Here is a 13,118-nt window from a genome sequence, read left to right on the forward strand (position 1 = left end):
GACCCAGCACGCGTAACCGCCTTCTCAGCGGAGGCCACGTTGGCACTCCCGCCACAACACCCGCTCCCTCCTTCGATACCCCCTACGTTACGCGGCGACCCAGCACGCGTAACCGCCTTCACAGCGGAGGCCACGCTGGCACTCCCGCCACAACTCCCACTCCCACCCTCGCTTCCGCCATCATGACGCGCCTTACTCCGCGGTGGAGACTTTACCGTCGCTCCCGTCGCTTCCATCTCGCCACCCGACGTGGAGTCATCCACGACTGTGGAAGCGGCGGATTCTCCACTTCCAGCGAGGGCCTTCGTCCTCCTCTTCCGTCCAGGAGGCATCTCGCTTCCCAACTAACCTCTCAGTCGAACTGATCCGCTGGCGTACCACTAGCGTAGAAGGTTCACTGACAGAAAGACTCTGGAGCAGCTGCTATCCAGGTGCGTGCATCTGAACGCACTGAAAAGTGCAACCCACGCAAGGGCCCGCTCAATAACAGCGACCACCCAAGCGGTCGATTATGGCGTGCTCGCGGTGGCACAGCCCACAACCCCAACCAGTGGTCGGATTAAGGCCACTCAATTGGCCGCCGGCCGGACAAAGTTCCCGTAACGGTCCGGAGTCGACCGATGTGGCGCTGTACCGAATCGCACCGTGGGCTAAACGGTAACGCTGTTACTACCGTTGGTCCTTACAGGAGTCGCAATCTCCAACGCTGGACAGACGCTTGCATTCTTTGGGCAATCCTGTCCAGACTCTTCTGACACCGAACCAACTAACCGCCAGATGCTCAGCACAGAACTACTGGCAGGCAGTCCAGTCAGCAAAAGTACCAATAACACGGAGCTACACTGGAACCGTACGAAGCTTCCGCCAATAACAACAACGTGGATAACCACGTTGTCCGCATAAACAATAGTAATTATAAAAATTACTTACCGCAACTCGCGACAACTTGGCACACAAAAATGCACAAAATTGCACAAAAACCGACCCTTACTACTCGCGATCGCACCAACAATTCCACCAAACCGCTACTCACACGCGCCAAGCAATAACGGTGCCAACTAATCGCGTAAACAAACGACCACACAAAAGAGAATCGCAAAAAATCACCGAAAAACACTTTGAATATCACAACGATGCGCACGCACGTCTATCCACGTCGAACGTCACTGTTGACAGTCATAACTCTGAAGTTGTAGATAATTTCGTCTATCTGGGAACCAGCGTAAACACCACCAACAATGTCAGCCTGGAAATCGAACGCAGCATAACTCTTGCCAACAGGTGATACTTCGGACTGAGTAGGCAATTGAAATGTAAAGTCCTCTCTCGACGAACAAAAACCAAACTCTATCAGTCGCTCACAATTCTCGTCCTGCTATATGGTGCAGAGGCTTGGACGATGACATCAACTGATGAGTCGACGTTGAGAGTTTTCGAGAGAAAAGTCTGCGAAATATTTATGGTCCTTTGCTCGTTGGCCACAGCGAATGTCGCATTCGATGGAACGATGAGCTGTACGAGATATACGACGACATTGACATAGTTCAGCGAATTAAAAGACAGCGGCTTCGCTGGCTAGGTCATGTTGTCCGGATGAACGAAAACACTTCAGCTCTGAAAGTATTCGACGCAGTACCCGCCGGGGGACAGCAGAGTAAGAGGAAGACCTCCACCCCGTTGGAAGGACCAGGTGGATAAGGACCTGGCTTCGCTTGGAATATCCAATTGGCGCCACGTAGCGAAAAGAAGGAACGACTGGCGCTTTGTTGTTAACTCGGCTATAATCGCGTAAGCGGTGTCTACGCCAGTAAAGAAGTATAATTACTAGCGTTATATTGTTCATATTTAATTGAAAAATTTTCGATGGACAAGTTAGCTTTCAGAAAGTATCACGAAAAATAGTAATAGAATTGGTAGTATATATCAATTTCGTTAGAGCAAAAAGAAAATAAATAAATACATCAGTCAAAAAAGATACCATTTTTATAAAAAATAAAGTAGTTTTATTAGTAAATATTCTTTTGTTTTGTTAAAATAAGTGATATTTTAATAATGCAGTAATACAGGGTAATTAGTTTATTGTTATCATCTCCTGCTTTTAAATATGAAAAAGCTGTATTTTTCGTAGTAGAACTTTTTAGTAAAATAAGTGTTTTTGTTAATTTAGTAACACCGAGCGATAAGTTTGGAAATATTTATTAAATTTGTGTTTTTCAAGGTCTGATTTGGAGCCCAGTCTTAGTCAAGATGAAATAGCATTCCGTTTTTAGAAATATACCGGACGACAGAGGTAGTTTTAGCATATGGAGGCATATTTTTAATGGCAATATATAGAACAAACATATCCACTTGTGAAATAGGCGCCTATAAGGCTTAACCACACTCTATTTTCGAAAATTTCTAAACATTGTGAAAGATAAAAACCGAAAAGTAGTAGAAATAGCGAAAACTAAAAATATTAATAATACCAAAAAATTTGAAAGTATTAAAAATAGTTACTATGTAATATTGGTTTTTTTATACAAATGGTGGACGGGAATCACCAACTTCTACATACAAAAAAATATTAGCACTTTTTTACTTTTATGGTCTTAAAATATTGCACTCGTTCTTTCCTCACCAAGAAGCTGCTCATTTTTCGGAACCGCCGATATCAGACAAACATAGCATGTAGCTGCCATACAAATTGCCGACCAAACTCAAGCCCTCGTATAAAAAACTTTTTTTTGGCTGAATTCGGCATATATTATAACTACGGTGACCATCCGTACTGATTTACGCAGTACTGTACTGATTTGGAAACACCAAATTTTTTTTGTGAAAATGGCAAAAATGTTCTGTTTTTTTCCGAACGTTTTGTTTTTTGTTCTGAAATTTAGCACCAATCAGCTTAAAAAGTTTCTACTACTGGACAGCCCTTTAATGATTAAGGTATTATCAATATTAAATTGTCATCCCTGATGTGAACAGCTGACTGCGGGCTTGAATTATTTTGATTTCTGTAATGTTCTATTGACAAACAACTAGGTAAGTTTTATTGCCAGTAGTGTTAAAAACTTAAATTGGGAAGAATTCTTTTGTTTTAGCTTTACAAAAGCCTCCTTCCCGCAGAAAATGCGTTTTTAATCTTTATGTGCTCGGGATTGTAAACTTACGTTGGCGGTCGGAAGTCTACATTTGTAGCAATTGTGTATTTGTATGGAAAACTATGTCAACATATGAACAAAAACATGAAGAGGTTTATACTTGAATGTATATTTTTTATGTGATATATGATTTTTAGATACATAGTTAAGTTGAAAATGTTTAAATATCAATCGTCTTTCTCCACTTGGTCCTTTCAACGGAGTGGAGGTCTTCCTCTTCCTCTGCTTCCCCCGGCGGGTACTGCGTCGAATACTTTCAGAGCTGGAGTGTTTTCATCCATCCGGACAACATGACCTAGCCAGTGTAGCCGCTGTCTTTTAATTCGCTGAACTATGTCAATGTCGTCATATATCTCGTACAGTTCATCGTTCCATCGAATGCGATATTCGCCGTGGCCAATGCGCAAAGGACCATAAATCTTTCGTAAAATTTTTCTATCGAAAACTCGTAACGTCGACTCGTCGGTTGCTGTCATCGCCCAAGCCTCTGCACCATATAGCAGGACGGGAATTATGAGCGACTTATAGAGTTTGGCTTTTGTTCGTCGAGAGAGGACTTTACTTTTCAATTGCCTACTCAGTCCGAAGTAGCACCTCTTGGCAAGAGCAATCCTGCGTTGGATTTCCAGGCTGACATTGTTGGTGGTGTTAATGCTGGTTCCTAAATAGACGAAATTATCTACAACTTCAAAGTTATGACTGTCAACAGTGACGTGAGAGCCAAGTCGCGAGTGCGACGACTGTTTGTTTGATGACAGGAGATATTTCGTTTTGCCCTCGTTCACTGCCAGACCCATTTTCTGTGCTTCCTTGTCCAGCCTAGAGAAAGCAGAACTAACGGCGCGGAGTGTTGAGGCCGATGATATCAATATCGTCGGCATACGCCAGCAGCTGTACACTCTTATAGAAGATGGTACCTTCTCTGTTTAGTTCTGCAGCTCGAACTATTTTCTCCAGGAGCAGGTTGAAGAAGTCGCACGATAGGGAGTCGCCCTGTCTGAAACCTCGTTTGGTATCAAACGGCTCGAAGAGGTCCTTCCCGATCCTGACGGAGCTTTTCGTGTTGCTCAACGTCAGTTTACACAGCCATATTAGTTTTGCGGGGATACCAAATTCAGACATCGCGGCATAAAGGCAGCTCCTTTTCGTGCTGTCGAAAGCACCAGAGGTGGTGTGTGTCGATTCTCCTTTCACGGGTCTTTTCCAAGATTTGGCGCATGGTGAATATCTGGTCGGTTGTTGATTTTCCAGGTCTGAAGCCACACTGATAAGGTCCAATCAGTTTGTTGACGGTGGGCTTTAATCTTTCACACAATACGCTCGATAGAACCTTATATGCGATGTTGAGGAGGCTAATCCCACGGTAGTTGGCGCAGATTGTGGGGTCTCCTTTTTATGGATTGGGCATAGCACACTTAAATTCCAATCGTTGGGCATGCTTTCGTCCGACCATATTTTACAAAGAAGCTGATGCATGCTCCCTATTAGTTCTTCGCCGCCGTGTTTGAATAGCTCGGCCGGCAATCCGTCGGCCCCTGCCGCTTTGTTGTTCTTCAGGCGGGCAATTGCTATTCGAACTTCGTCATGGTCGGGTAATGGAACGTTTGCTCCATCGTCATCGATTGGGGAATCGGGTTCTCCTTCTCCTGGTGTTGTGCGTTCACTGCCATTCAGCAGGCTGGAGAAGTGTTCCCTCCATAATTTAACTATGCTCTGGGCATCAGTGACTAGATCACCTTTGGGGTTTCTACAAGAGTATGCTCCGGTCTTGAAACCTTCTGTAAGCCGCCGCATTTTTTCGTAGAATTTTCGAGCATTACCCCTGTCGGCCAGCTTATCAAGCTCTTCGTACTCACGCAATTCGGCCTCTTTCTTCTTCTGTCTGCAAATGCGTCTCGCTTCCCTCTTCAACTCTCGGTATCTATCCCATGCCCCATGTGTAGTGGTCGATCGTAACGTTGCGAGGTAGGCAGCCTGTTTTCTCTCCGCTGCGAGACGGCACTCCTCGTCGTACCAGCTGTTCTTTTGCACTTTCCGAAAACCAATGGTTTCGGTTGCAGCTGTACGTAAGGAGTTCGAAATGCCGTCCCACAGTTCCCTTATACCGAGTTGTTGACGAGTGCTCTCAGAGAGCAGGAGTGCAAGCCGAGTAGAAAATCGTTCGGCTGTCTATTGTGATTGCAGCTTCTCGACGTCGAACCTTCCTTGTGTTTGTTGGCGTGCGTTTTTTGCTGCACAGAGGCGAGTGCGAATCTTAGCTGCAACAAGATAGTGGTCCGAGTCGATGTTAGGACCTCGGAGCGCACGCACATCCAGAACACTGGAGACGTGTCTTCCATCTGTCACAACATGATCGATCTGGTTGGTAGTTTTTCGATCCGGAGACAGCCAGGTAGCTTGATGAATCTTCTTATGCTGGAATCTGGTACTACAGATAACCATATTTCGGGCCCCGGCGAAGTCGATCAGCCTCAACCCATTTGGGGATGTTTCGTCGTGGAGGCTGAATTTACCGACCGTAGTGCCAAAGATACCTTCTTTGCCCACCCTGGCGTTAAAGTCGCCAAGCACGATTTTGGCATCGTGGCGGGGGCAGCTCTCATAAGCGCGCTCCAAGCGCTCATAGAAGGCATCTTTGGTCACATCGTCCTTCTCTTCCGTCGGGGCGTGGGCGCAAATCAGCGATATGTTGAAGAACCTCGCTGCGGATTGTGGCTAGTTGTTCATTCACCGGAGTGAATGATAGTAGTCGGCGACGGAGTCTCTCTCACACCACGAATCCAACACCAAACTTGCACTCCTTTATATGGCCACTGTAGTAAATTCACAAGGACCTACTCGTCTCTGTCCTTGTCCCGTCAATCGCATTTCTTGGACGGCGGTGATGTCAGCCTTTATTTTTGCGAGGACATCAAACAGCTGGGCAGCGGCACCTTCCCATTTAAGGGTCCGGACATTCCAGGTGCATGCCCTCAAATCGTAATCCTTATTCCGTTTGCCATGGTCGTCATCAAAAGGGGGGTCTCTCATCCGAGGCTGTTTAAACTTTTTTTTACACCAACTGCAAATCTTGCGTGTGGTTTTGCGCTTTCCAGCTTCACAATTTTGACAACGAACAGGGTGCATAGATTGAAAGTCTTTAGAAATATCAGGCAAGTGGTTCGCAATATTGCCGGAAACAGGAGAACTTTCGATTGCCATTTCAATAACCAGGCGTGTTGGAGCATGGCCCAGTACCCTTGGATTTTCAGCGCGCTGTCCAATTGCTGGCATGAAAAGCTGTTTTGCTAGGCATAGCAGGAACTTTCGTCGTTTCTCTGTTTTATGGATATGATCGTTGTTTTCCGAATATATAATGAATGCGGCTAGAGCGCTTATATCTAGCATGTTAAAAAACATTGATAAAGGCCAACGCAAAGTTTTCCGTGTAGTGGAATATGCAGAAAGCATTTTGTCCATTGCATCGACGCCCCCTTTGGTAGCGTTGTAGTCAAGGATGTACTGTGGCTTGCTTTTCTTCTCAGGTACAATAGCATTTGTCAAGGGCGTACTGGAAAGTAGTATAACAGCTTTTCCCTTTTTTGGCACGTAAGATACCAACGCAAATTTTGATTCGAGAAAGCCAAAAATTGTTGACTGTTCTGCTCGTTTGCGGTCTGCTTTCATTTCATTTGGCACAAACATTTTGTTTTGACGAACACTACCAAGAAGAGAGAACACTTTCGACATTAAATGCCTAGCCAGATTCAATGAAGTAAAAAAGTTATCACAGATTGTGGTTCTTTCGGTGTTTTGCCAAGGGTAAACCAGTCTTCGCACGACATTCTCTCCTATATTAGTTGCACGACTAGAATTCGATTCCTTTCCTGTGTAAATCTCGCAGTTGAGAGGATAAAAAGATTTTGCCTGGCATGCGAACCAGACTTTTATGTCATACTTTGCAGGCTTTGATGTTATGTACTGCGTGAATCTAGTTCTTCCGCGATATGCAAATAGTTGTTCGTCAACTGTTATCTCTCCTGATGGTTGATAGTAGCGGCGAAGATTGTTGTTCATTAGAGCCCATAATACAGAAATTGGAACAGCCTTATCGTTTTCTAGGCGAGCAGCTCTAGTACGCTAATTATCAAACCGAATGAACCGCAAAATTTCCTTGAACGCTGTAAACTATTTTTTTTACGTGTTAGTGGCTAAGAACTGATTTTCAGGAAGCTACTGAAAATTTCGGACCATGCTGTTATGAAAAATTTTTTTTATTAAACTTTTTTTGCAAAAATGCTACAAATGTACAAATGTTAATAAACAACTACACGAAGAATGCACTTTCATAAATGAAATTAACAGCGGTACAGTGAAATGTACAAAATGTTCTGCAGTTTTCTCTATTGCCAATGCAGGTAAACACGATGTGCTGCGCCATTTACAATCTCATAAACATCGAAAAGCCGATATTGCAGTTTCTAGCAGCAAAACCGTGATGAGCTTTGTAAGGACACGTACAATAGACGATCAGCGAAGAAAAAGCAGCGTAAATGAAGGCACCTGGGCATATCACACTGTTCAGCATAATTTTTCATATCATTTCAATGACTGCACATCGAAAATCATTAAAAGATGTTTTGACGAAAATTATTCATCAGCTCGCACCAAGTGTGAATCTATTGTTAGTAATGTATTAGCACCACATGCATTGCAACTAGTGAAAGCCGATTTTAATGCTATCAATTTTATTGCCGTTTTTTCCGACTGTTCAAATCATGAAAATATGAAGGTGTGTCCTGTTCTTTTTCGATATTTTCTGCCTGAGAAGGGTGAGCAATTAAAAATATTGGAAGTAAATGATCTCCGTGGTGAATCGTCAGATGTACTCACAAATTATATTTTTGATTTCATGAAAAAGTTTGCATTAAGTGAGAAGTTACTTGCTCTTTGTGCAGATAACACTAATTGTACGATAACTTTGGAGCTGCAAGACGCGGGAAAAATAATCTTTTCCATAAATTGGCAGTATCCACTGGCAGCACCCTTATTGGCGTAAACTGTGCTGCTCACATTGTTAATAATTGCATACAAAGTTCAATAGAGTGTCTTCCGGTGGATATTGAAGTCATTGTCGTTAAAATATATTCTTATTTTTATATATACACGATTAGAGTAGAGCATTTAAAAGAAATTTGTGAAAATGTTGATGTCTAATATAAAAACATGTTAGGCTTTAGTAAAACAAGATGGCTACTCTAAAGCCAGCTATAGAACGGATCTTAAAACTTTTCAAACCACTAAAAAAAAAAAATAGTTTTTAGAACAACCTCACTGCCAAGCCTCTTAAAAACTTTTTTTTGAAAACTTAACCTCAGAAATGTGGATTTTCTTTACTCATTGTCAAGCATCTCTTTTTCATAATTACATTATGCAGATTGAATCGCAGAATATTTGCATGATGGAAGTTGCCTCACTAATGAAGGAACTTAAATTAAAAATCACGGAACGCAGAGATGCCATTTTTGTACCTCTCCTGATGAAGAACCTCATGTCAGAGTTTGAAAAAGCAGGAACTGGAAACATAAGAGAAATTAAAGATCACGTTAAAAACTTTTATAATAATTGTGTTGATTATATAAACCAGTGGGATCATGCATTTAAAGAGGTTAAGGTAATGGAATGGATTCTTCTGCGCACAGTGCCATCTTGGGATGAGGTTGAAAAAAATTTAATGTACAATATGTATATTATGAAAAAGAGAAACAACAGTAATATTTATATAATATAGTAAATTCACCTGCGTTAAAAGTTATGTAACTCCAGATAATCTTATTCAATGGGAGGAAAATAAAAAGCCAGTTGACCAAAAATGGAATGAAATTTTTCAACATTTAAAAAAACAATCTGTACCTTATCAAAATATATGTAAAATAGTCGAATTTAATTTATGTTTACCGACCTCAAATGCTCCATGAGAAAGAGTATTTTCCATTTTAAATAATATACGGACAAACGAAAAATCGCAAATGAAAATTGAGACTGTGAAGTCAATTTTAGTTAATAAGTGCAATTATGAAGTGAACTGCATACAGTTTAAAAATTTCTTACAATACGAAGAAAATTTTATTACAAAAATTTATTCCTTTGAAAAGTACAATTAATTTGCGTTCAATGCATAGGTATTTATATTGTTAACGCCGCCCCGCCTAATTTCTTTTGCCACGTCTGTATCGGCAGAGCAATCTTTTCTTTTTTTCCTTTTCGAAGTTTTAATTAGCACTAACTAAACAAAAGTTGCGCGCGGCTCTCCTTTTGCGACCGCTTAGCGATACAGACGTGGTAAGTGTGTTTCCAATTTATTATACTTAAATACATATATTATAAGAAACCTTTTGTTTTTTATTTAACATTTTGTGGAATCATTTGCGCCGATCGTTTCCCCACGACCAACCACATCTACGGAACGAGCGAGCACCATGCTCCACCACCGAATTATCATTGGTCCTTCGAGCGGGATAACAGGTAACAAGTTGATTTTTTATTTAAAGTAAGAGTGCATAATTTGCCCAATTTAGCAACACGCAAGGCAATAGATAGGTTAATTTGTGCATAATTTATGTACAAAACCCATTGTGCTGTGTGAAGTGGAGACCAAAACTTATTTTTGGCACTCTACCCACAAATCAACGCACCAGATTGCAGGTAGTATTGTACTTCATTAAAGTACAATTATAAATACACCTGGCAAATGCCAGATTATTTCACTTTACATATAAAAAGAAAAACACACACACTGTTATTCGAAACAAAAAGGTGCGTGGAGTCCCTACGCGCGGATGAAGTTATACTTCTTAGTGATATTCCAAGAAATTCACATCATTTTTTATGAAGGAAAACTAGAAAACTTAAGTTCATATTTTATAAATTTATTATGCACATAAAATGAAGAATAAAGCAAAGTCTAAATGAAGGAACTTTGACTAGAAAAGTAGTTCTGTCTCTTCGTTGCGGAAGAGAATATGCAGCGTAATCATCTCTCTTTTGTAATCCATCAACACGCGTTGAAGGCCGAGCAGTTATCGGTGAATTGACGACCGTTGATTCATCAGTAGTTATAGATGCTCCCGCAGAGATTGATGGAACAGCAAGCGTTGAATCTTTTTTTACGCGCTCTCTGATATTCCGCAGCTGTTTTCGTCTTCTTCGTTTGACTGCCTGCTATCATTTCCAATTTCTCCTTTTCCCGCTCTGCTTTCTTTCGTGCTCGGTATTCACGATAATATTGTGCTGTTTTCTCTTCTCTTGAAACACGGGCTACACTGTCTTTTTCCGCTGTAAAATCAATTTAAAATCAAAACATTAAAATTTTTGCCAATCCAATTGACATTAGTTTCAAGGCACAAGTTTAATGTACAAGGTGCATCTATTACGGACAATTGAAATATTCAAGAGAAACTTACCATAACATAACCTGGAATCCGCTGTGTTATGCGTATTATCACTGTCATTTATTTTATCAACATTGATCGGAGGTCCAGCCAATTTGGCTGCCATATTGTCTTGTGAAGATCAGGTAGGTCGGAATTCGCCTCGCAATTTTAACATTTTTTACAATTCTCTCACATATTCTAACCGAGAATATGAAGAGACATTATATGTACTTATAAAATGATTTATTTGATATTCCATAGGATGGAAATATGTATGTAGAACTCTTTTATTTTTGATTTATTATTTTTCAAATTATTTAATGCTAATTTGATCTTATTTTATAATAACTCATTTTAAATATATAAAAGATTTACCTAAACATTATGATGATATTTTCATGATTCATACGCAATGTACGAATGTATGTAAGCAATTTCGTTTTGCCGTCGGCATTTCCATATTGACATGCAAAAGTAATTATGTATTTCATTGTTTCGTTTTGGCCCAATTTTGTATATTAAGACAAGTGTCAATAATTGCGCCAAAATCAAATATATTATATATTCATATGTAAACATGTTTTAAACTTTACATAAAATTGAAGTGTCAATAATTGCGCCAATTTTCATAAAGTTGGAAATTTTGCGCGAATAAGACGTGTGCGGGTTAAGTCGTGAATTTTACTTATATCTATTAATTAATTTGAAGGTGCCGAAAAATGCGAAACGAAATTTCAATAAATTTAAATAAATTTAAGTAAATTTATATGTATTTTCGTTTATATTTAATTGTAAATAAATTTTTTAAAAATTATTTGCCCTAGTTGTCCATTTTCTTTATTTTCTCACACATTTCAGCCGATTTTTGTATAGAAATTTGACCGGCGTAGAAGCAAAATGCGAAACAATCATACATACATATATTATGTCGTTTGCACATTTGTCTGTATGTTTGCGAATGCAAATGTTCTACAAAAGCATATTTCTACACTTAAACAAAATTATTAGAACCATCGTATGTTTCTTACATGCATAACCAAACCATACTTAAGTCAGCGCAACCAAAGCGTCAATGGTGGTGTTGGTGGTAAGCGCTTGGAAAGTCAAGATGCTACCACAGGTTCGAATCTCGCCAGAATAAATTTTTAATTTTTTGCTTTTAACATCGTATACTATACAAATAAATATTTTTCTTACTAATAGAAATTAAATTTATCACCGCAATATTATGTATATGTATATTATGTATATTTTTATGATAAATTTAATTTCTATTAGTAAGAAAAATATTTATTTGTATAGTATACGATGTTAAAAGGCATACATCTTCTATCCTATCTTGTGTATCTGCACATGCTCATATGAGTAAATGTATACGCATGTGCGCGTTCAGAAATTGAAATCATATTTTCATCACTTATCAATATACTTATTACATGTGCGCGCATTGACTTGCATGTTCATACATTCATATATACTTATATGTACATATATTTGCATACATTGCCAAACAAATAATGCACAAGCATACAAACATACATATGCGTACACATATGAATATGTCACCAACAAAAAATTGATCTTCACAAGACAATATGGCAGCCAAAATGGCGAAGAACAAGTGTAGTACATTTTACAACAAAAACGATTTCATTCATGAACGCAGGCGCAAATTCCACAAGCGATCTCGCTTCATTCATAAATACAGAGGCCGTAACATCTCCCCGAGCATGCCTTTGCCAAAAAGTCGTCTTTTCGCGACGATGGCAAAAGCCAAAAATCATAAATTGCACAACTTTCTGGTGCTTCTCGCAAAAATCTGCGTCGATATGTATTCACGATCATACGTATACGTACATACATATTTACGCATGTTTGTAGGCGAAGCTGCTACAGCGGCAAGGGGTGACAATCGGCGGCCATTACTTTACTTATGCCATAGAAATTCTATTGCTACGAATATGGAAATGACAACGAAATAATGCAAATATGCATATTTCTAAATGTCATTAATTTCTTTGAAGAAATGAAAGGAATGAATGATCCTGAGAAGTATAGTCTTAACTTTTCATCGGCCAACGCAGAGCATTTCAACCAAAGGAATTTAGTCATTAAAATCACCACTCAGAAGTCGTTTTATCCGTTGTAAGCGAACGATTTTCGAAGAAACATCATTTCTAATATGCCACAAGACAAAATTAGAAATGAACTTCTTAAACCTCACGTTGTCAGAAAAAACTATATACTTCGTCATTGCGGGTCGATTTCCAAAAAATGTAAATGAAGACTAACTACAGAAATGATCCTGTAAAGTATAGCCTTAATTTTTCAATGGCCAACGCAGAGTATTTCAACCAAAATATACGCAAAATAGTTGAGAATTCGCAGAAATGAAAGACAAACGAAAGAAAAAGAAGCATAACTTTAATAATGCACGAGCATACAAACATACATATGCGCAGCAGCAGCAAGGAAAGAGGTAACAGTCGGCGATCCATTGTATATTTCTTTCATGCATAACCAAACCATAATTAGGACAACGCAATACAAGTGTCAATGG

The 13,118-nt window shown here is 39.8% G+C and overlaps 1 pseudogene; it reads right to left on the reverse strand.

Annotated features, from left to right (window-relative positions):
• Nucleotides 1–12,677: 12,677 nt before the first annotated feature.
• On the reverse strand, nucleotides 12,678–12,880 carry LOC120773192 (annotated as a pseudogene).
• Between the last annotated feature and the right edge of the window lie 238 nt (nucleotides 12,881–13,118).

The sequence above is a fragment of the Bactrocera tryoni genome, chromosome 3 (genome assembly GCF_016617805.1).
Source record: "Bactrocera tryoni isolate S06 chromosome 3, CSIRO_BtryS06_freeze2, whole genome shotgun sequence".
In the NCBI taxonomy this organism is placed as follows: Eukaryota; Metazoa; Arthropoda; class Insecta; order Diptera; family Tephritidae; genus Bactrocera; species Bactrocera tryoni.